The sequence below is a fragment of the Haliotis cracherodii genome, unplaced genomic scaffold (genome assembly GCF_022045235.1).
Source record: "Haliotis cracherodii isolate W230 unplaced genomic scaffold, xgHalCrac1.p SCAF_5, whole genome shotgun sequence".
Taxonomy (NCBI): domain Eukaryota; kingdom Metazoa; phylum Mollusca; class Gastropoda; order Lepetellida; family Haliotidae; genus Haliotis; species Haliotis cracherodii.
Window position 1 is genome coordinate 36,311,665 of NW_027266308.1, and position 25,704 is coordinate 36,337,368.

Below are 25,704 nucleotides of genomic sequence, written 5' to 3' on the forward strand. Positions count from 1 at the left end.
ACTACTACTACTACTACTACTACTACTACTACTACTACTACAACTGAACTGGCACGGGATTTCTTCCTTCACACACTCTACAGGCTTGGAGAAACTACTAGTAATGATGAGAACACTACTACTACTACTACTACTACAACAACTACTACTACTACTACTACTACTACTACTTATACTACTTCTACTACTACTACTACTACTACTACTTCTACTACTACTACTACTACAACTACTACTACTACTTCTACTACTACTACTACTACTACTACTACCGCTGCTGTTGCTACTACTACTACTACTACTATTACTACTTCTACTACTACTTCTACTACTACTACTACTTCTACTACTACTGCTACTACTACTTCTACTACTACTGCTACAACTACTACTACTACTACTACTACTGCTCCTCATCCTACTACTACTGCTGCTGCTGCTACTACCACTACTACTACTTCTTCTTCTACTGCTGCTACTACTACTGACTGTGAATTTAAAAATTACCTATAAATAAGATTTATCCATCATGTTAGTCAATGCTTTTGTACTGATCACAGAGGGTGCTCTGCCACTCGGCAATAGACTGAACTAGAATATACTACCTCCTCCTGTAGGAAACTAGCACGTGAATAACACACACGTATGCTCTGTGTGCATATATGACCTACTAAAGGAATGCACGTATGCTCCCTGCATCTGTGTGACCTACTAAAGGAATGCACGTATGCTCTGTGTGCATATATGACCTACTAAAGGAATGCACGTATGCTCCTTGTATCTATGTGACCTACTAAAGGAATGCACGTATGCTCTGTGTGCATATATGACCTACTAAAGGAATCCACGTATACTCCCTGTATCTATGTGACCTACTAAAGGAATGCACGTATGCTCCTTGTATCTATGTGACCTACTAGAGGAATGCCTGTATGCTCCTTGTATCTATGTGACCTACTAGAGGAATGCACGTATGCTCTGTGTGCATATATGACCTACTAAAGGAATGCACGAATGCTCCCTGTATCTATGTGACCTACTAAAGGAATGTATGTATGCTCCCTGTACCTATGTGGCTACTAAAGGAATGCACATATGCTCCCTGTACCCATATGGCTACTAAAGGAATGCACGTATGCTTCCTGTCCCCATGTGGCTACTAAAGGAATGCACGTATGCTCCCTGTACCCATATGGCTACTAAAGGAATGCACGTATACTCCCTGTACTCATATGGCTACTAAAGGAATACACGTATGCTCCCTGTACCTATGTGGCTACTACAGGAATGCACGTATGCTCCCTATGCTAATGTGACCTACTAAAGGAATGTATGTATGCTACCTGTACCTATGTGGCTACCAAAGGAATGCACATATGCTCCCTATGCCAATGTGACCTACTAAAGGAATGTATGTATGCTCCCTGTACCTATGTGGCTACCAAAGGAATGCACATATGCTCCCTGTACCTATGTGACCTACTGAAGGAATGTATGTATGCTCCCTGTACCTATGTGGCTACTAAAGGAATGCAGGTATGCTCCCTATGCCAATGTGACATACTAAAGGAATGCACGTATGCTCCCTGTACGTATGTGACCTTTTTAAAGGTATACACGTATGTTCTATGTACCAATGTGACCTACTAGAGGAATGCACGTATGCTCCCTATGCCAATATGACCTACTAAAATAATGCACTTATGCTTCCTGTACCCATGTGGCTACTAAAGGAATGCACGCATGCTCCCTGTACCCATGTGGCTACTTAAAGAATGCACATATCCCCCCTGTACCTATGTGACCTACTAAGCAATGGAATCACCAGCACGTCTCCTCTTTGCAGCAGACAGACTCACGTAGAGGCAATGACGCACTGGGGGAACAACAAAGAAGAACGCCTTGCATTGCTCCATGGACTGGTAAAAGAATCAACAGAGAAATCCGACACGCACTACCATAGTAATCTGGAGAAAAAGTTCAGGAAGACTTATATAACTCAAGCAGACGACAGCTGGCAGCAGACGATAGGGAGAGAGACATGATGCTGAGGGCTGTTGAATTAGACAACACTGGAAGTCTTGTCAAAATGACAGAAATCTGACAAATAATTGTCATCATATTTGATGTTATTGCATGTGGAGTCTTATGTGTTTGTCTAACCCTGTGACCCTGTGACTTCGCTTGATCGAACTGTTCCACCCTTCCATCCACAAGCCATCAACGCGCTATTCACCTACAATGATCTAATTCATCCTACCAAATACCAACCATACACCTATCACTGGATCGAACTCACCTTTCAACTAATCTATAACCCACCATGACTAGATGTACCCCATCCATCCACCCACCACGCACGTATCAATGGATCTAGCCCAACCATCCACCACACTCTTACCACACCAACAACAACCGCGAACTTATGACATGTTCGAACGCAGGCATCCACCCACCCAACTCACCCATCCGCAACTGGATCCAACCTAACCACACACCACACACCCATCACTGGATCGAAACCAACCATTCATCACTAGATCGAACTCCACCGCCATCCACCACACACTTATTACAGGGCTCAACCCAGGCATCCAGCCGTCACTGGCTCGAACTCCTCTATCCACCACCCACCACCTGGACACAAGGTCTAACACAACTATCCACTACCAACCACCCACTTATCAAAGGGTCCCAGACATTCACCCACCGAGCCATCACTTGACTCTACTCATCCATCCGCCACTGGATCCACCTAACCATTACCCACCCACAATATCTGGATCCAATCCATCAACCCACCCAAATCTATCCCAATCATCCAATGAAACACTGATCTTACCAAACCACCCATCACATGCACCTACCATCACCTATCTAACCCAGCCATCCATCACATGCACCCACCATCACCGATCTAACCCAGCCATCCATCACATGCACCTACCATCACCTATCTAACCCAGCCATCCATCACATGCACCTGCCATCACCGATCTAACCCAGCCATCCATCACATGCACCCACCATAACGGATCTAACCCATTCATCCATCACATGCAACCACCATCACCGATCTAACCCAGCCATTCATCACATGCACCCACCATCACCGATCTAACCCAGCCATCCATCACATGCACCCACCATAACGGATCTAACCCAGTCATCCATCACATGCACCTGCCATCACCGATCTAACCCAGCCATCCATCACATGCACCCACCATAACGGATCTAACCCATTCATCCATCACATGCAACCACCATCACCGATCTAACACAGCCATCCATCACATGCACCCACCATCACGGATCTAACCCATTCATCCATCACATGCACCTACCATCACCTATCTAACCCAGCCATCCATCACATGCACCCACCATCCCTACGTCTACGTCATCTCCTCACCTCCACGTTACATTAAACATGAAGCGAGTCACTCACCAACACGAAGCCTATAACTATGAAATGAACCAGTTGGAGCCCAAATACTCACAGTAGAACAATAGAAGCCTCGAGACGGTGGCCAATTACCCACGCTCCAGTGTTCCAGAGTGTTATCTAGCCCAGCACAGGTGAGGCAGTCATTTGTACAGAAGCTAGATGGCCAGATACACCAGCATCCTTGCTAGATGTTTGTAGCCGACCAATAGTAGACTGTTTTATGGGGAATTAATGTATTTCAAGCCGCGCTACCTCTGCAGAAGTGCAGAATTAATTAAACATAGCCGAAGAGTAATTCTCTCACGCTATAGCAATTAATGGAAAGTGTAGCGTGTCGTTTACGTTGTCTTTTTCATCTTGAACAAGCTACGACGGTAATAGGGTGTTTCCTTTCTCAATTAGTTGGAATATACGGTAAACCTGGGCCGCATGGCGGGCATAGAAGTGCTATCGGGTTACAGACATGCAGCTTTCATATTCAGCGTCATTATACGACATGTTTTCTATGCAAGGTGTCCACGCCTTCCCTCCTATCATTCTTCCTTTTACTTCTATGTAAATTCACCCATGAATATTTTGGTACAAGAAGGGCGAGATTGTTACAGTTAAGATCCACTACGTCTCACGTTACGTATAACATTTCGGACTAAATTCCATTCTGTGTATTAAAATTGAAAATAAAAATATTCTGCTGTGAATTAATTCGAGTTTATTATTGACAAATCTCTTTAGAACACAGACATAGGTAAAGTACAACTATATTCAAATTTAGATTTAGATTGAGGTGCCAAATTCATAAAATGTGTAGCTAATATGATACAGAAATAATTTTGTTTCACCAAATTGATACTTCATTTATGTACAGTTATATTCAAAATACTGACTGTGGTTTCAGATTGTGTTTTTAAATCCACGACTAGGTCTGTTTGTGTTTGACTTTATCTCTACGTTGTACATCTGTTTGCAACACACAATACGTAATGGTATACAATGCCAGCTGTTGGGGTTCGAGGCATGCAGAGGAACACTCCCTCTCTTCTATGTCACAAGACTGACTCTGCCCTCATCACTGTGATCCAACTCCAGAATGCCAACATGGCCATCATGGACGGATGCCATTAGTGATGCAGTTCATCCTGCGTTCACTGGCTCTGATGAAAGTTCACCCAGGAGCTCTCTCGGAACGTTTTGAAGTCATATCTAGCTCGGTTATACCAGAAGGACCACGCGACCTTCATTTACTGATTTATCACATGCTGAAGTTTGCTTTAAAGCCACCACGCTTTTTGAGAAACATCGTATGATCTAGAAGATGCACCATTACCATAATCGCATTGACTCGTGCCATTGAGAATATTCGCATAATCGCATTGACGCCGTCTTTTGAGAATAATCGTATAGCCATATTGACTTTGTCACTTGAGAATATTCGCATAATCGCATTGACCCGTTCCCTTGAGAATTGTCGTGTAATCGCATTGACTCCGTCTCTTGAGAATAATCGTATAACCATATTGACTTTGTTACTTGAGAATATTCGCATAATCGCCAAGGCTCCGTCACTTGAAAATATTCGCATGATGTTATGGATTCTTTCACTTGAGAATATTCGCATAATCATATTGACTGGTTCACTTGAGAATATTTGCACAACCATATTGACTCCGTCACTTAAGAATATTCGCATAATCTTTTTGATTCTTTCCCTTGAGAAAATTCGCATAATCGCTTTAATTCATTATTCGAGAACACTGGCATAATCGCCTTGACTTTGTCACTTGAGAATACTCGCATATTAGCCTTGACGCTTTTACTTCAGATTATTCGCATAATCGCATTGACTCCGTCACTTGAGAATAACGCATAAAAACATGTTGATTTTGTCACTTGAGAATATTTGCATAATCTCCATGACTCGGTCAGGGCTTTGAGTATGTTTGTTAAACTGGGGGTTGAAATATTCAAGATTATAGCTGGACAGTCCAACCATGCTCTACAAAGGACATATCAAAGTTTTATTTTGAAGACATAACATGGTTAACCTTAATAGTAGGATATTGATATTGTTCTTGTTAAAGTATTTATTAAGACACTGTAACATACCATTGGTATGAGAAATAATTCGCTTCACGTGCATTTGATTTTGTTCGACGTCCAAATCGTGTGCTTCCTTTATTCACTCATATACGTCCTGTGCAACCCTGCCCACTTCAGCGTATTCGCCGAAGTGTATTCTAGAATCAAGTGCAACAGCCCAAGGTCAAATTGATGACGAATACATCGTTTCTGCTAAATCGGACTTATGTAAGTGGTTTAGGATCTAATGTGTCTCACTATTAGTGCTTGTATGGTGTGTCGGGCACAAACCTTGTGTATCCCTTGCTTACATCTCCTATGTAACGCTTACATCTCCTATCTGACGCTGACATCTCCTATCTGATGCTGACATCTCCTATTTCATGCTTACATCACCTATCTAACGCTTACATCTCCCATCTAACGCTTACATCTTCTATCTGACGCTTACATCTCCTATCTGACGCTTACATCTCCTATCAAACGCTTACATCTCCTATGTAACGCTTACATCTCCTATCTGACGCTTACATCTCCCATCTAACGCTTACATCTCCTATCTGACGCTTACATCTCCTATCTGACGCTTACATCTCCTATCTGACGCTGACATCTCCTATCAAACGCTTACATCTCCCATCTGACGCTGACATCTCCTATTTCATGCTTACATCTCCCATCTAACGCTTACATCTAGCTGACGCTTACATCTATCCAACACTCACATCTCCTATCTCTTGCTTACATTTCCTATCTCATTCTAACATCTCCTATCTCTTGCTTACATCTATCTAACGCTTACATCTTCTATCTAACGCTTACATCTTCTATATATTATTATTTTATATTTCCAGATTTGACGCATCAGTGACAAAAATGATGCCCGATGCCATTCCAAATTTTGACTTGTGCCGTATGTTCCCGTGTTTTTTTTCCAGGTGAATAATTGACTTGCCTTTGCATGTGTTTGTGACGGGTGCAACCGGTGGGAAGGATACGCTCACCTTTTCATCATCACATTTTGATAGTGATTCATACACACACGCTCGGAATCGTACAATCGAGATTTCTTATGAATATGGAAAGGGTTTTGTCGCTATATTTACAACGACTCTCACGCTCAGATCACATATGTTGGCGGATACACCTCTACAACTATTAACGTACAGAATTATTTACCCGGGTAAGCTGGTACGATGTGTTCAGCGGTTACAGCCTATATTAGATGCACCTCATTTACGTGCTCGAGGACGCTCGTAGGAACTATCCGGCAATTACACACTTGGCGCTATTGGAGTGTTTCTTGGCTTCACCTGTTTCAACGACAACAATCGCACAATGATCCAAGCGTTTACGCCGAACCAGCTAACACGGCAAAAACCCGCAATGCAGGCGCATCTGAGATTCTTACCTATCGACATTTTGATAACATTTACGCGTCGTGCCTCAACAACGACGTAAACTTGTCAACAAACCAGACCGAGGTCCAACACACCAATATACTCTGACATTTCCATGTACATGGGGTTTATCAGAGAAAAAAAACATCGTCTAGCGACCCTGACTCGGTAGTTAATTACGTATGAACTCAAGACATGTAATAAACATCAACACAGCCTCCGAACCAATAAACCAGAGATAACTCCATATAACTTTTCATTAAGATGATAAAGTGCTGTGCCACCTGTACAAAGATGTCAAGTCTTGGCACAGTTGGAACCTATATATTCCTCCTAAATAACACAAATCTGGGTCAGATGAAGCACAAATTTAAACACACACAGCCATTACCCGTAGCATGACTAAACACTAACCATATTTTCTCATAATTAAAACTCGTAATTTAAACCGTGTTGTATGTTTGTAAGCTAAATACTAATTAGCCTATCGTGAATACATTCAGGAACGACACCGACAGCATACCAGCAACATCCCAGCCACATCATGTCGTGCCAACAACGATGTGGGGATGAAAAGTGCAAGCACTGCTCGTGTTCTTGCCTCTGTTTCTCTATATTACCCCCACAGCCCGGTCCTACTGTAATTGCCCTTGTGAATTATGCACAGTAATCAATGTTGAGTGACCGTGCTACCTCGAATTTGGATCGTGAAGAAATTAGAAAAGGTTTCAGCACATCAACAGAGCAGTCAGTGCAGATGTGTATACAACTTGTAGCTTCCTCATCTTAAATTAGATTTATTTATGTTTATACGCTCAGTTAACGATTTTATTTAATTTAGTAATAGGTTTATTTATGCAAGAGTTTATTTTCACCGCGGTTTCTATAAAAAGATTTTAATATATACATACATAAGGAAGACGTAAAAATAATTATAAGACATTCCACTTGCATATTTTCACCATGAATCGATGATGACTTATGTATTATGTACATATGTACTTTCTCACCTTACGTCCTTGATACGGTAATACAATCCAAATGGACCACCTTGTCAGAATGACCAGGGACTCCAGAAGAGATCACAGGACAAGCGCCCACTGTGGTCATTCGTCAGAAGAAGCTGACCAAATAAAAATCCGATAACAGATCAAAGACGTCTCCTTTGACATGTCACTGGGAAATCCACAAGTGTAAACATTCTCACGGAGAATCTAGCACTGGTATACACGCGAATAGATATTGACATCACATTGAGACAGATCTAACCCGTGATGACAGTCTTAGATATTGGATGAGGAATCCCCGGAGTTCCTGGAGTCAAAGACACAATCCACCTTGTTCACACACACCGGTTCTCCATTATATATCATGTTCACGTACACGAGAGTTCCACTTAATATCGTGTTCACATCAACAAGATGCGTTCACATCCACAGTAGCTCCACTTTGTATCGTGTTCACAGTCACTGAAGTTCCAATTCCAGTCAGTTGCTTGTAATCAAACAGACAAACTCTATAGCTCTAGCGTGCTTGCTGTACTATCAGAGATATATGGCAGCACTTCACGGAAATCATCTCCAAACTGCTACTGAGACAACATACAGGCCGACCAGGCAAGTAAGGCAACACCTACAACGGTAACCCTACACCCGTGCGCTCTACACGTGGAGGCGAGGTTGTAGGTATGGGACAAGATAGACTCTGGATCGTAAACGATGGGTATGGCCTGGGTCTGTGAGGGACTATTTCGCCACCCTCTCGTCAACGCTACTTGGAGTTTCTTGTAGCTGTGGCGAATGCTGCGATAAAGTCCTGGTCTCGGGGACGAACTTCTGATAAGGAAGCTTCTGGAAGTTGTCTAGCAATGATATAGTGGTGTTATCTGATAATGGAGCATTTGTGCACGAGGTTTGGTTCTGAGGGAGGCTTGACGGTTCTCAGTGCTGGTCTGTTTGGGTGTACGTTCCGATTAGATTGGAACAAATAACGTTTGAGAATTATCAACATGTTGATTGAATAAGTTCATTTCTCTGTTCAGAACGTCACGTGCTGGTTGTTCTTTAAGGTGAATCAAAGACGGGTTGAGAGAGCTCTACGCAAAATCAAGACACATCTTGTGTCGTGAACACATACCAGGCTCAGTGATTGGATCATAATGACAGCGCATAGATGGGCGTCAGAGTAACAACAGTGATACACGAATATTACATGTGATAAAATACACATTAGCATCCTCATCATGAGTTAATGAGGTCGATCGAGATTACATAACCTTGACCTACATTAGACTCTTATGGTACCTCACAATTTGACTGTATGATGTCACTCGTTTAATACTAGAATATTACATGTGATAAAATACACATTAGCATCCTCATCATGAGTTAATGAGGTCGATCGAGATTACATAACCTTGACCTACATTAGACTCATATGGTACCTCACGATTTGACTGTATGATGTCACTCGTATGATTCTAGAATATTACATGTGATAAAATACACATTAGCATCCTCATCATGAGTTAATGAGGTCGATCGAGATTACATAACCTTGACCTACATTAGACTCTTATGGTACCTCACAATTTGACTGTATGATGTCACTCGTTTAATACTAGAATATTACATGTGATAAAATACACATTAGCATCCTCATCATGAGTTAATGAGGTCGATCGAGATTACATAACCTTGACCTACATTCGACTCTTATGGTACCTCACAATTTGACTGTATGATGTCACTCGTTTAATACTAGAATATTACATGTGATAAAATACACATTAGCATCCTCATCATGAGTTAATGAGGTCGATCGAGATTACATAACCTTGACCTACATTAGACTCTCATGGTACCTCACAATTTGACTTTATGATGTCACTCGTTTAATACTAGAATATTACATGTGATAAAATACACATTAGCATCCTCATCATGAGTTAATGAGGTCGATCGAGATTATATAACCTTGACCTACATTAGACGCTTATGGTACCTCACAATTTGACTTTATGATGTCACTCGTATGATTCTTGAATATTACATGTGATAAAATACACATTAGCATCCTCATCATGAGTTAATGAGGTCGATCGAGATTACATAACCTTGACCTACATTAGACTCTTATGGTACCTCACGATTTGACTGTATGATGTCACTCGTATGATTCTTGAATATTACATGTGATAAAATACACATTAGCATCCTCATCAGAGATAATGAGGTCGATCGAAATTACATAACCTTGACCTACATTAGACTCATATGGTACCTCACGATTTGACTGTATGATGTCACTCGTAGGATTCTAGAATATTACATGTGATAAAATACACATTAGCATCCTCATCAGAGATAATGAGGTCAATCAAGATAAAATAACCTTGACCTACATTAGATTACATAATCATGTAAGTCGATGTATGTTTCAACGTCGGCTGGGGGCGGTCGGGTATCCTAGTGGTTAAAGCGTTCGGTCGTCACGCCGAAGACCCGGGTTCGATTCCCGACATGGGTAAAGTGTGTGAAGCCCATTTCTGGTGTCCCCCGCAGTGATATTGCTGGAATATTGCTAGACCATACTCACTCACTCTTAAACTGGACATGACCCGTGAAGATCCCGGGTAGAATAGGTCTTCAGCAACCCACGCTTGCCCTTAAACGTAGGCGGATTGAGTGAGTATGGTATTACGTCCCTGTACATGCGTCTTATGGGACCGTGGGACACCATGAGTGGGTTTCTCACATTACACGCATATTCGGAATCGAACCCGGATCGACGTGACGAGCGGGGAATTAAACCACTCAATGGCTTCTCAATGATTTAGTTTAGCTTTGGCTGCATTAAACATAAATGTCTGTCTGACATGTTTTCATGACAGTGATACAAGTAGAGAAAGTAACAACGGATGCCGGAAAGGTAGAAACACTATCTTTCACTTTCATTTTTGTCTAACTTAAATTCTTTTTTTTTCAAAATATAATCAAAATCATGTTTTTAGCTTTTTACAACGACAAAATACCAATTTTAAAGACATATAGTACAAAAAGAAGTTAACGAACAAGGTTCTTTTATATTACTGTTGTTGATCAGTTTGACTGTACTAAGCATCAGGAAGTCAAGCGACAGGTCATCGCTTCCCGCATTTCGTTAAACCCGAGTATAATTTCGACTCTTACAAAATAGTCCGTTACCAGACAATCCAGTGATTGACATACATCAACCAAGTCAGCGAGCCTGACCTTCCGATCCCGTTAGTCGCCTCTTACGACAAGCACAGTCGCCTCTGACGCCACGCATGGGTTGCTGAAGACCTATACAAAATAGTATGAGGTATTTGCTGAGTGTATTTAGGCACGCGGCGCTGTTACCCGAGAAACAAGTTTTTTAAGCCTCACGTACAAGAGACAACAATTAAGGGGGGCTGCGGGTGATTTTGTTCTTGTGTTTTAGTATCTGTGGCCCTGAATGTGTAGTATATCGATGTACACTGTAGAACACCAACCATCTCGTGTATACTAATGAACATCCGTGGCATAGCGTATCTGGTGGTATGCACAGACAAAAAAAAAGAAGAAATTAGTTTGCAAAAAGGACCAGGGAGCTGTAGACATTGGGGAAGCGGAAAATCACTTTCACATGTTACCAGGATATTGTTTTAGTAAACAAGAATAACTTCCCTGTTACGTTATTTACGTAGGAAAATACTGGGAAGACGAGCAGTGACTAAACATGGCGGCTGGCTCCGGATGATCATAGCTCAACTTGGTTTGTTTGTTTGTTTGTTTGTTGTTTAACGCCGCGCTCAGCAATATTCCGGCTATATGACAGCGGTCTGTAAATAATCGAGTCTGGACAAGACAATCCAGTGATTGACATCATGAGCATCGATCCACGCAATTGGGATACAATGACATGTATCAACCAATTCTGCGAGCCTGACCACCTGATCCGGTTAGTCGCCTTTTACGGCAAGCATGGGTAGCTGGACTTGGCACTCTGGGAATGATAAGAAGATGCATAGAGAGAGACAAGAATATCTATGGGTATGTGGCTTATACCGGGCTTTAGTTTGAAGGATTTGCATGCTTTGAAATTACTTAGGAAACCGACGAATTTGTTAAATAAATGAGTGAGGTGAGGTGAAATGGGGTTTAACGTCGCGTCCAAGATTATTGCACTTATATAGCGACGTGCATGCACGTGTATGTATGTGTGTGGCTGCTTGTACTAGTCCGGACTGATGCCGATTTATAGTGCTAGCTCACTGAGATACCATGCGGCAGTTTAACATGAATACCCCATTCAGACACAGTATACTGACTCCGAGCCGACCAGTCCTTGTTTTAGCCCCTTAAGGCCGAGCGCCAGACAGGGTAACAACAAGTACCATCTTTTAACGTCTTTTGGTATGACGTGGTCGGGGATCGAACTCCGGACCTTCCGCTCTCCGGGCGGACGCTCTACCTCCAGACTACGGAGGCTGTTAAATGAGTGAGATCTATATGGTTCATTCATTACTACAACATTCCTGAACGTGCTCATGCTATGTGATTATCATTAACATGAAATAAGACATTATTCAAAATAATTATGATGATGATGGCGATAACGGTTGTTAAAGAGCACTTGTCAACCGACTGGCACTATAATCCGGCATCTGCCCGGACTAGTACAAGCAGCCACACGCACGCACATGTACACACACGTGCATGCACGTCGGTTTATGAGTGCAATAATCTTGAACGAGACGTTACACTAATATCTCCTTCACCCGAATATGTCGACCACACATACACACAAATGAACTGTTGGTACGGGTGGCCCAGTCGTCTAAGGCGCCGCGATTCGCTGTGCAGAGTTGCGTCCCTTGGGCACGCCAGAAACCTATGATTGTGGGTTCGAATCCCGGTACGCCCCGATTATGTTTGTCTAGGTTTGTCAGCACCATACCCGTGCTCGTGGGTTTCACCGAAATGGTAAACGTCTGAGACCTGCATCACTTCGCGATTTCCTCCCACATTAAGCTGACACGCGATATAACTGGAATACTGTTAAAAGTGGCGTTAAACCCAACTCACACACTCACAAATGAACTGTCCCTCATTTTCGTAAAGTAGAAAAAAATCGGAGTATCGCATACCAAGGGTAACTAAGAAACAGAATAGCCCAGTTGTTCATTTCTATTTTTCTGGATAAATCACATCTAAAACGTATAAAACTATTTGTTAGGACATTCAGATAAAATACTGCATTGATAAGTAGAGACGGAGTGTTGTTAACGACCGGCGTTCACCTTAGGGACCTCAGCTGACAATGTCTTGGCCCAGGTGAATATATCAGGCGAAAGTTTATTGTTTAGACTTGATATTATATATTAGTATCTTTGTCTTCTGGGGAAACATTAACTTTAAAGCAATGTGTTTTATATGTAAATTATGCTAATTAGATAATTAAGAGGGAAAATGTGGGGGAGGTTTCATCCCTCCCTAGCTGATGGAGGTTGGTAGCGTAGCCTGATGATAAAACCTTGGCTTGTCACATCTAATTCCCAGTTCGATTCTTCAGATGAGTACAACGTGTGAACCCCATTCCCGGTGCTCATTAGTTTTTTTTATATATTCCAGCAATATCTGCAAACTCGGCGCAATACGTCACCCACAGGGCAATGGGAACATTTACATTCTTTGAGGAAATGTCTTCGGAAATAATGCTGCATGTAAGAAATTAATTATTATTTCAAAGAATTAATATCTGAAAGAAAATTGAAAACGAATATCAGTGTTCCCATGTAGACCCTGGTTAGAAGTGAGGCTCAGCATCTTAATTGTGGTCGTAACTGCGGTTAAATTAATTAGGGTGGTCAAGATTTGTGACTTGGCTGACAACCTGGTTCCCTGGATAGGCTGCGCTTGCGCTACACTGACTTAACCATGACCTAACTTGGATAAATTATTTAATATGTTGATATTCTTTGAACATAATTGTATGTGCTTTATTAGTCTTTGTCATTTATGTTTTTAAATCACTATACAATAGCACAGATGCCTGATTTTCGCGAAACGGTGCGCGTATCCTGCGCTACCGGTGGCACCCGTCACAAACACATGCAAATTCAAGTCAATTGTTCACCTGAAAAACACACACGGGATCACATTGTACAAGTCAGAGAAGAGAATTGCATCGGACATCATATTGAGGATTGGTGCGTCAAATTTGGAAATTTCTACCACGTGTCTACCATTTTACTTTTTGAACGCTTTACTGAGGCCATGAAATCTTGTAACCCTGATCAAACATCTTTTCAGCAAGAGCCGCCTGTCGCTCTTTGAAATCTTTGTAGAAAGAGCACCATTGCACTATTGGAAAGTTGGAGTCATCCTCTTGTCTTGTGGAGAGCTTTTTGTCACTCTGAATCCTTATACACACCAGCTCATGTATTCAACACCCCCCCCCCCCCCCAACCCCCCACACACACACCCCAACCTCCGAAGTTTGTATATTGTATCGTTTTGATTAAAAAGAGGCTCTAAGAAATCCCCGAACATTGCTGTACAAATTTCTCTCAACATTTAACAGTGATACATATTTACGAGAACTGTAACTTCACCTGGGGTGAAACAGACTAACTAATGTACTCTGGTTTGGTTACGCCTATGTTAATCTTCCACTTTTATAGAGAGACTTTAGTGTGGAAGTCTATGCTCTTCCAGTTTGGTTACGCCTATGTTAATCTTCCACTTTTATAGAGAGACTTTAGTGTGGAAGTCTATGCTCTTCCGTGTTTAAAATTCCATGTTTTAAATTGTCATAATGGTAAGCTGAGCAGGAACACACTCACCTGGCACCATGTTGATACTGATTTGTCAACTTTCAGAATAATTAACATTACTGAATACGAACTGCTTTGACAACTGCAGAATAGAAGGTACGCCACACTTCTGAATGATGATACAAATTATGTGTAACTATTGTATCAAATACAACATCTATTAGTCTTTTTAACCATCCTTTCTGGAACAAATGATACCAACGCATCTGCAAGAAACTATTGCAATACCCCCGCCTTAAAAAACACATAAAATATTTTTTTTCTCCAATAATCAAACACGACTATGTCTCAACGATTTCGGGTCAGAATTTGCCTCTAGCCAACTATGCTGGTCGTAAGAGGCGTCTAAATGGTCAGGCAAGATGACTTGCTCGATGGAGTGTCAACCTGCCCCGACGGCGTTAATCACTGGATTGTCTATTCCATTGTGTGCGCGCTCACACACTTTACTTTCTGTCGTCTCACCGCCACTAGTAACATGGACAGCCCCAGTGCATAGTATAGCACATAAGGGATCAGGCAGCACATCTACCGTGACATTTGGAGTATGACGAACGGGCAGTATAACAAATGGTTAATGTCGTTACTCTCAGTCACTGGTTTTCGTTGTCCTCAATTATTAATATCTCGCCTTGATAGTATAGCCTGGAGATTATAAAAATTACTCGTCACCTGGAAGCCCCGAGTACAATGATTGACCCCTCCCCTCCCCTCTTGCAAATACATGTATATACGCATTTTACTCACGTGAACAGTCAGGCCCCATTAACTCAAACTGATCTTAGTGCTATGTTCAAGCCTAGCGATCACGACAGTCTTAAGGTTGAGATCGCCGAGCCTCTATGTTCAAATTTATGCATTTACGAAGTTTTAACACTACGATCACCGTTCGTTTATGTTCAAATCTATGCACTCACTCACATATCGTTACGATCGCCGTGCATCTATGTTCAAATCTACGCATTTACGTCAGTCGTAACACTACGATCGCCTCTGTTCAAGCCGAGGTATTACAACAGTCTTACTTCTACGATTGCCGTGGGTTTGTTTTCAAGTCTTAGGATCAGGACAGTCGATCGATCGCTTCGATCGCTGTGCATCTATGTTCAGACCTATACGGGCGGTCGGGTAGGCAAGTGGTTAAAGCGTTCGCTCGTTGATTCCCGACATGGGTACAATGTGTGAAGCCCATTTCTGGTGTCCCCCGCCGTGATATTGCTGGAATATTGCTAAAAGCGGCGTAAAACCATACTCACTCACTCACTCCGACCTATGCATTTACAACAGTCGTAACACTACGATCACCGCAAGTTTATGTTCAAATAGGTGCATTTCAGACAGTTTCAAAGTTGCGATCACCGAGCGTCAACGTTCAAATCTAGGAATTTAAGACAGTCTTAACGCAACGATCTCTTTGTGTAAACTGGACTTGACACAATCATAAATTAAGTTTATCTGTAACAACAGTAACACGGAGAGCTTCTCTACGTGTATAAGCGCCTGAGTTAATCTCAACAAACCCCTTGTCATTAACAGAGCTTCCTGTCACGAAGTTAAAACATAGTTTTTGTTCCCAGGAGCTCTGACAGGAAGTCTGTCATTAACCAGTGCCCCCTACCGGGAGGCAGACAAACAGCGCCACCTTTCACGTGACCTACCCAGAATACTCGTGCACCGTGGCACGGACTGTCGGTTACACTTATTACACATACCCGTGTAGACAGATCCCGGTTGGATTTCCTGTTAAATGGTTTTGTATCGTAAATACGACAGAGAGATGACACGTTTTTCAGGACAGACATGTGCGTTCTGACCAAACAGTCTCTCAGGTTACGCTTGTTACGTCTGTTATGCACGTCCGTTAAGTACGAGCATATTTGCAACGACGTGTCCGATCGTGGACGGTGTCATTATGTTGAATGATTAAAATATTTTTCTTATCTTTTATCTGGTAAAACATCTTTCACTTACTGTATTTCTTATATACCAAATGTATATCAAATACGTGCTTTAAAATGAGTGGCAAAAGAAAGTATACAAAGTTCGTTTTTATTTAATTAAAATTAAAAGAGCTGTTTTGAAATTTGATTATATCTATTTAACCATCCCTTATTCCTGCAACAGTTTGTAAAAAAATATCTATGGCTGTGTAATTTTGTGTAAAAATAATTTCACAAGCTTCAATTCATATTTATTACAGTGAATGAGTGAGTTTGGTTTTACGCCGCTTTTAGCAATATTCCAGCAATATCACGGCGGGAGACACCAGAAATGGGCTTCACACATTGTACCCATGTCGTGAATCGCACCTGGGTCTTGGCGTGACGAGCGAACGCTTTAACCACTAGGCTACCCGACCGCCCCTATTTATTACAGAGATGCATGACATCAAACATTTGGACCCACATTCCGACTTATAACTGTTTATGGAATAATTGTAGTTTTTAGACATAATGTCTGATGACTTGTATGCTAGAAGATTTTGAAATGATGTTTTTATTACATTATGAACCAACGAGAGAGAAATAAGATATTTATGTACAGTCCCTGCACAGGGCGGTTTTACTGATGTAAGTTGAAGTCAAACGTATTTATGACGTCACAGTACAATTGTATCCCAGCACCCATAAGGTCCCTTATCTCCTGGTGGTCACAATTGTTAACAGAATATTCAGAAAGAATCAGACTTGATATATTCCATATGTATAGTGAGTTATTTCCCTTAGATAATCCAGTCACGAAGTCACACTATTTTACAATTTCAATTCCAGGTACCTATCTCTATCATCAAACTTTTCAAAGTTATTTGCAAAAAAAGCCTACATTCAGGTAATATCATAAAGATGATATATTTGTAATATATCAAGAAAACTGTTTCTATAACGGCTAGAATGCTCCAGATGTTCAAAGCCTCTACATGCACAAAAACAACGTCATATCAAATCACGTCATCTTCAAACATTAAGAAGATGAAGATACAACGTTTACCACAATCAAATCTCCAGCGTCACTTGTTATCGCGTATATGCCGCTACGTAGGTAAGAATAGACCTAACCATCATGTAGTTTGTTGCACGAAGACATGGATCGGTTAGTTTAACGTTATACAGATGATAACATGGCGTTTTGGCGCCGTCTCCAGTAAGAGAAATGACTTTCTTCTTGTATGTGCAGATAACGTGTTGGCACACAGTTAGAGGTAACGGTTCTGTCCGGGTGAGGCAGGCCAATGTCGAGTGTGTCAAACAACGGTGTTGACACGATAGAGAGAACCAGTATTTAATACCAGACACTCAAGAAGCGATGGGAAGCTGATGGCAATGCAACTACAACCAGTGCTTGTCTTCTAAAACAGATGTTAACTGGTTTAAATATACGTTTGTTTCTTTATTTGTTTCTGTGTGGTTTAACGCTGCAATCAGAAATATTCCTGCTATACGACGGTGGTCTGTAAATTGACAGTGATTGACATCATGAGCATCGATCCACGCAATCGGTACACGATGACATGCATCCACCAAGTCAGCGAGCCTGACCACCCGATCTAGTTAGTCGCCTATTACGACAAGCATAGTCGCCTTTTTACGGCAAGAATGGGTTGCTGAAGACCTATTCTACCCCGGATCTTCACGGGACCTTTACCAATAGATGGGAAGCATGTCCTTAAGTGAGACGTCCAGGCGTCGGGACTTACGGACGGCGAGTTGGGTGTAGATGTGATTAGGGTAACGTTCGTATACCTGAAGCTCAATGAAAATATCACAGAGCATGCTGCGTTATTTAAGACTGATGTTCGGCAAGGAGAGCAAAAGTCAGGGTTCGATCCTTGTCCGCGTCATAACAAAAGACGTTGATAGACTTGTTGTTACCTTTTAAGGGGATATAACAAGGACTGGCCAGCTCAGAGTCAGTCAGAAATGTGTCCGAGTTGGGTATCCATATTAAATTGCAGCATGGTATCCCAGTGGGCTAGCTCTGTAAAACTGACATTGGTCCAGACTTGTATACCACACCAAACACACAGTCTTGACACATACACAGACAGACAGACGGACGGACAGACAGACAGGCAGACACACAAACACACACAAACACACACACACACACACACACACACACACACACACACACACACACACACACACACACACACACACGGGTGCATGCAGGTCGCTATATAAGTGCAATAACCTTGAACGCAACTTTAAACCAGATTACATCTCACCTCATTTCAAACGATGTTGTCACTCGTAGTTACAAATAGTTACAAATAGCCAGGTGGTATGTCTACACCGTAAGCTTTTGGCATACGATTTGTCTCTGAATCGACATCAGATTGTTTGGAGCCATGAACAATACAGTAATGTCAAACATGATATAAACTGTCCGTGTCGTTCAACAGACCATCACATGTTGGGGGAGAGCTGTTAAATCACCCAATCCTGAAGTCACTCAGCTAGGTTCGGATCAGACCATCTCTGTTGTACACCAAGGTAATGTCCATACATCATATCACCGTCAGAATTATCGTGTAAGGTAGTTGGCCAAAACATTCACTGCCAGTAAATCTTGTATGAGACATAACTGAAAGCCATTTTTAGAGAAAGGTATATTTACCATAACAAAATTGTTAATGATCATATTACACACGTGCGCGCACGCTCGCACACAAACACAATCATACAATCTTCATTGCTATATGCTGTTGATTGGTTCATTGCATGCTTTGTGCCGAATAGGTATCAGGTATTAGGTTCACTAGAGGGTAAAAGTACAATAAATTATTACAATAAATTAGCATTAATATGCGCCATGCCATTGCCCTACATCTTACATTTTCAACTCCCCGAGGAGTATTTCATTCACAACTATCGGGTACCCTTTCGGTATTTGGTGGTGAAAAATGTCTCTTGCCTCAGGCGACATCACCTGGTGGTCAAACATCAGATGTTTTAAAGAAACTCGACGGAGTCCTGATTGTCCAGCACGGCCACCATCAAGTCACGCTCACCCGCAGGATTTGTGACCAGTGTATGTTTTTTTAATACGTGTTAAGTAGGTGAGGTGAGGGGAAATTATTGCACTTATATAGCGACGTGCATGCACGTGTGTGTGTTTGTGTGGCTGCTTGTACCTGTCCGGACTGATGCCGATTTATAGTGCTAGCACACCGAGATACCATGCTGCAGTTTAACAGAATACTGACTCCGAGCCGACCAGTCATTGTTTTAGCCCTTTAAATGCCGATCGCAAGGCAGGGTAACAAAGAGTACCATCTTTTAACGTCTTTTGGTATATAGCGACCGGGGATCGAACCCCGGACCTTCCACTCTCCGGGCGGACGCTCTACCACTACACCACGGAGGTGTTAAGTACACATGTTAACATAAGATATACAATGCGGGGTTCTTTAAGTAATAAGACAAAATCTATCACAGGATACACAAATAAGAATCAAATACTCGCCTAATGTCAACGACTTGAATGAATCTACATGCACTTAACGGCACTGTACACTGACCCAGACAACGTGAAATGACAAAAGTCATGTACAGCGTCTTAAAATACATATTTCTGATCGATTAAGGCATTCTTCTGTGACAGTAAGTTAATCATATTTAGGCATACGTTGTGCATATGTCAATGTGTGACGTGATATATTTTATTATAAATGAAAAGTTAAACCATAGATTTTAATTAATGGATAATAAAAAAAAATATAAAGACCGAGTGTAATTTCAACACGGATGTCAAGCCTGGAATGTGTGCATATGGAAATCAATTACTTGTCTCGGGGCTTCAACAAAGAAGAAATGATGCATATGAATGTCATCCATTCATCATGCTGTAAAGAAAAATAATGTATTAGAGATGATAAAGCAGTTTTGTTAGCGTTTCAAAAGGCGTGTCGATATAGTTTTTTCGTTAACAGATGTTTAAAAATATTTCATTTGAAATAATGGTCATAAGATCTATACAATGTAACGGTTGTTATCAATATACATGACCGCAGGTTTAAAAAGTTATATGTCTCTGAGTGAGTGAGTGAGTGAGTGAGTGAGTGAGTGACACGCAGTCTCTCAAGTAACAGAGTCAGACCACATGCCACGTCAATACACAACGTTACCTAACGTTATGGATAAGTTTTGGGAATGTTACGTTGTAACATAACGTTCAGTAACGTTGTGACAACGCTGCAATACAACCACTAGTATCATCCAAAATATGTTATTTTCGTAAACAAGAAACTATAATTCATTTTTTGTAAGATTACAATTTTCCACTGAAATCCAACCCTAGGTATGAAATTATACTAGACACGACCAGATACGACCAGACATGATCAGACACGACCAGAAACAACCCGACACATCCCGACACCACCCGACTAGACACGACACCACCCGACTACAAACGACAACACCCGACTAGACACGACCAGATACCAGACACAACTAGAACCCGAGTGAAAAAAAATATATTAGGCACCATAAGAAACTGTGTACGTATACATGATAAAATCATATGCACCGTTTCTTTTGGTGCCTGGTATATTATACATTATCGCACCACTGCGTTTTCACCAGATGACCAGAGAAGCATTACATTGTTATAAAACACTGATGGACAGGGGGTATTGTCAGGCTTTGTGTTATCAACCAAAGAAGCATCCAGTGTTAGAAGTTATGCATAATAACCATCAAAGACTTTAATAAATAAACTGAATTATGTCCATGTTTCACGCACATCTCAGTCGAAGGCGTCGTAATTCGCTGTGCAGAGTTGCGTCCCTTGGGCACGCCAGGAGCCTGTGGTCGAATCCCGGCTCGCCTCAGTTATGTTTCTAGGCTCCACAGCACCATACCTCGTGTGGATTCACCAAAGTTGTAAACGCCTCATACTTGCATTACTTCGGGCTTTCCTCCCACATTGAACTGACACGCCGTGATATAACTGGAATATTGTTCAAAACGGCGTTAAACCCAACTCACTCACTCAGTATACAGATATGCAGTTCAGAGCAAAAATCTTAAAAGAGCCATTACCAGGACATCTCATTATCTTGTTTACTTGACTGGGAGAGTCTTCATTCTTTGTATCATAACGTTCCATTTGTTTGTACCAGTTTTCACAGTATTATCTACAAATGTGCAATCATGCATTCACCGCTTCAATGGTAAAGACCACAACTTAAGATGCTTGCTTCGTCCTTTATTTAGAAAATGACATTTTGTGTTTCAACGCGTAAATATCTCAACACCATATAGTGAATTCTTGTACCAAATATTAAGGTACGAAATGTGATTCCTGAAATCTGCAGAAATTTCGAATTTTAAAATGGTGAACATTTCTAATGAAAAGCTTCATTTTTCCAGCCTTTGTTTATCACGTGCAACTTTTGCACTTATAATACAAGTACATAGCATATCTGAAAATGGGATGTGTACTGTCCTATCATGTCGTATACGCTTTGGTCAGACACTTCTTTTTTTTATCAAATATTGAATAACGCGTCCTGATAACATCTAATTTGACGATCCTTGACACATATTATCCCTACCTATACATTACGTTATAAATCCAAAATATTAAAGCCTCAAGTTTAGATAGACGTACTTTGATGAGAAGTTTCCCTTTTCTTAAATCTAGTAGTTTTGATGGACCAAGAATGAGCGACAAAAAACAATTTCTATAATCATACATCTCTGCTGAAGCAGAGTCAATCACTGCGTCTGCATCATGACCCATAGTGATGACACCAGGTGTTCGCGAAACATCCACTGTATGCTACCCCACCAATGGCACCAGTCACAAACACATGCTAAGGCAAGTCAATTTAGAAGAACTAAGGTACGAGTCAAAATAGGGAATTGCATTTGACATAACTTTTGTCACTGATGTATCAAATTTGGAACTGTATTCCTCATGTGTATCATAAAACATTTTGAAAGCTTTACTGAGGCCTTGATTTCCGGACCTTGATCAAACAACTACCTTTTTAGCAAGAGTCATATGGCGTTCTTTGCAATCTTCGTGCAAAGAGCATTCTCGATGGTTTCTCAAAAGTTGTGAAATCTAGTCACCAAAGGCTGAAGGTGCTGGAATATTGTTCGACACAAAAGAAAAGTTGATTTTTGGAAAGTTGAGGTTTTGTGGAGAGGTTTTTGTCACTCTGTATGCATGTACCTAAACACCAAACCTTGTTTTTTCATTTATTTAGTTAAGGGCGGCTCAGTTGCGTCTCTTGGCCGTGACGGGATCTTAGATTTCACAGATAATGATCTTTCCGTGGGTTTAAAAAAAGTGCTACCACGCAACGATTTGACAGAACTACTTATCAAAGAGGCATAAAACTCATCTAATAGCTAAATGTAACCCATGTATACGTTCACAAGCGAAGATTCAACACATGTTAGGAGTGAGCAGGATGTACCTTTGTAATAAACATTGTTGAACATTTAATACCAAACACATAATAAGTGTATACCTGTATGCTAATGTAATGTCCCTACATATTGTCTTATATTGACAAACGAGGAGTTATACAATTTCACGTCAGTAATGCTCAAAGTCGTCTCTCCATTCCATCGCATCATATTACTCGCTCACCATAATACAAGCAGACACACGTGCATGTACGCACATACCTCTGATACCACTTCTATACGTACATACTTTCTGTTCAATACACCGCAGTGCACATACTATCTGACACGTGCTATAACCATAGCAGGTAACACATTTTACATAACCTGGCTTTCATGTACTTAATATTAATCGGGAGCATGTGGCTTGCAGGTTCGGCGTATTTTGCTTCCCTCTCTTGCTCGGCCAATTCCTTAACGCTACAAACGAAAATTATTGAGATTCTTTGCATTATTTCAAAGACGCTATTTCGTTTAACCGGACTCCGTATAACTCAACTCATACCCTCTGTGCTAATTATGTGTCACTGGGGAAACATTGAAACTGTTTCTGGTTCCCTTAAATTTAATATTTACTACTCCTTTCTCCACGACCGTCTCTTTTTTAACTTAAAGAATGTATTTGGGATGCAATTGTCTCCAGTGATGGGGGCTCTCTTGAATTATGGAGGAATGGTGTTATGTTATGTCTTTTCAGGTCTCTCAGCATCCTTTTTGTGGTCGTGGGCTTCTCCGACGTCGTCGCGCTTCTCCACTTAAGGCATTCCTTCCACATACATAATGCTGATGCGCCGTCATAAATGAAATATTGCCCAAAGCGGCGTTGAAACAGACCTACACCCTCAGAGGAATTGAAATGAACAATATGAATACTTTACTGGCTTGGAGTTTGAAATTATAAGTTTTTACAAAACTTATAACGTTTTCTGTTGGCACTTGTGATATTGGTAATTCTCATCATATATTCTTTCAGAGGTAATTCAGCGCCACAGTACAACAAACGGAATCCGATCATTCCATGTTGTGGACGCGTTCAATGACGTCATTGAGGTATCTCATATGTAAAATGTACGATAACGAATGATTCGTTAATCTGGAAACCCGTTAGTCCGGACGAATTGAAAGCTATCAAATAACACTACGGATATACGAGGTTTTCCCAGATACTGTCTGTAAGATATAAACCTCAACGGTGGTTAGATTTGTCTCACCAGATCTCGCTAAATTCCACCTAAAGCCATGTGGTCCACGTGGCTTCGGCCACTCAACGGTACCTTACGATTGATAAACCTATATGAAGGTGGCCCTAGAGCCTTATCGCGATGTTTGCAAACATGAATGAAAGACCTATGTATACGAGGGTAAAGACAAAATCTACGACTGAGAACGCCCTGGGCACTGATCCACAAAGCGATCTTAGCGTTACGACAGTCTTAAGTCTATGTTAGAGAATGGGAGTTACGATCGTGGTACCGCTTAAATCGCTTTGTGCAAGTCTACCAAGAGCATTGTTCCAAAAGCGATCTTAGCGTTACGACGATCGTGAGCCTATGATAAGATCGCCCAGGTCAGGCGTGTCTATTTTAGATTGTACATACAAATTAGACGGATACATTCACTGGGGTTGAAAATATTCCGACAGAGCAATATAGGTACTTAATAAAAGGTAGTAATAGAAGCGAGTTTTCTGTTGACCTCGACAATATCACTATACGTATAAGGCGTCATCACATTGTCATTGACCTGGGACCAAACAGACCGAGGGTTGATAGCATGAGCACCCAGGCTTTACCAGACCACATGCTTCAAACTCAGTGCCTGAATCCTTTGTCTGAGAAGCAAGGAATATATTCTACCAAGGAGCAATGATGCCAGAGAACATTATTGGTGCCATGGCAGAGTTCGTATTAGAATTTCATATTTTCGTTATGGAATATTGTTTATCTTTACGACCGCCTCCGTGGTCTAATGGTAGAGCGTCCGCCCGGAGAGCGGAAGGTCGGAAGGTCCGGGGTTCGATCCCCAGCCGCGTCATACCAAAAGACGTTAAAAGATGGTACTTGTTGTTACCCTGTCTGGCATAAATCGGCATCAGTCCGGACTAGTACATGCAGCCACACACACACATACACGTGCGTGCACGTCGCTATATAAGTGCAATAATCTTGGACGCGACGTTAAACCCCATTTCACCTCACCTTATATCTTTCGTGTTAGTTATTTTAGTAACCCCCTTTGTGTAAATAAACCCTTCCCACGATTGCTAAACAACCGACGGCGAGGCAACACACAAATCCCTCACCCTCAACATCCCCGTACCCCTCTCCTTCACCCCCTCACCCCTCTCTACCACCCACCCTTTCTCATAACGTATAGATAGTCGACAGCTTCTTGAAGGGCTGATCATCGAACCACGTTGTAAATACATGGTATTAACGAGTGTGCCCTGGTGGCGTTCGTTCACTGTAACTGTTCCGGCAACAGTCCCGCTACTCACCTATGATTCAG

General features: G+C 41.5%; 1 protein-coding gene across 2 annotated transcripts in view; it reads right to left on the bottom strand.

Annotated features, from left to right (window-relative positions):
- Window positions 1-25,704, bottom strand: part of LOC139442140 (uncharacterized) — a 126,592-nt gene that overhangs the window by 77,557 nt on the left and 23,331 nt on the right. The window contains exon 1 of one of the 2 annotated variants that reach the window (XM_071222941.1): window positions 7,938-8,765. The exons of the other annotated variant lie outside the window; for it this stretch is intronic. The gene's annotated coding sequence lies outside the window, so the exon portion shown is untranslated. Of the gene's footprint in view, window positions 1-7,937; window positions 8,766-25,704 lie in introns of those variants that run through there. 2 annotated transcript variants of the gene reach the window in all.